Consider the following 207-nt stretch of genomic DNA (forward strand, 5'->3'; position numbering starts at 1 on the left):
GAAGGAGGAAGGGGGGGGGCCTGGATTACTGGGTTTGAGGGAGGAGGGGGCTGTGGCCAAACTTCCAAGCCTCTAGACTTCTGGCAATACTGGGCTTCCAGGATCCAGCCCCTATTTAAGGTTTGAGCCCACGGCCTCACCCGACTTTAGAGGTGGAAAGAGGCCTAGAGTGAGTGACAGAGGGAGAGACAGACTGACTTAGGAGGG

The sequence above is a fragment of the Rhinolophus sinicus genome, linkage group LG11, assembly GCF_036562045.2.
Source record: "Rhinolophus sinicus isolate RSC01 linkage group LG11, ASM3656204v1, whole genome shotgun sequence".
NCBI classification, from domain to species: domain Eukaryota; kingdom Metazoa; phylum Chordata; class Mammalia; order Chiroptera; family Rhinolophidae; genus Rhinolophus; species Rhinolophus sinicus.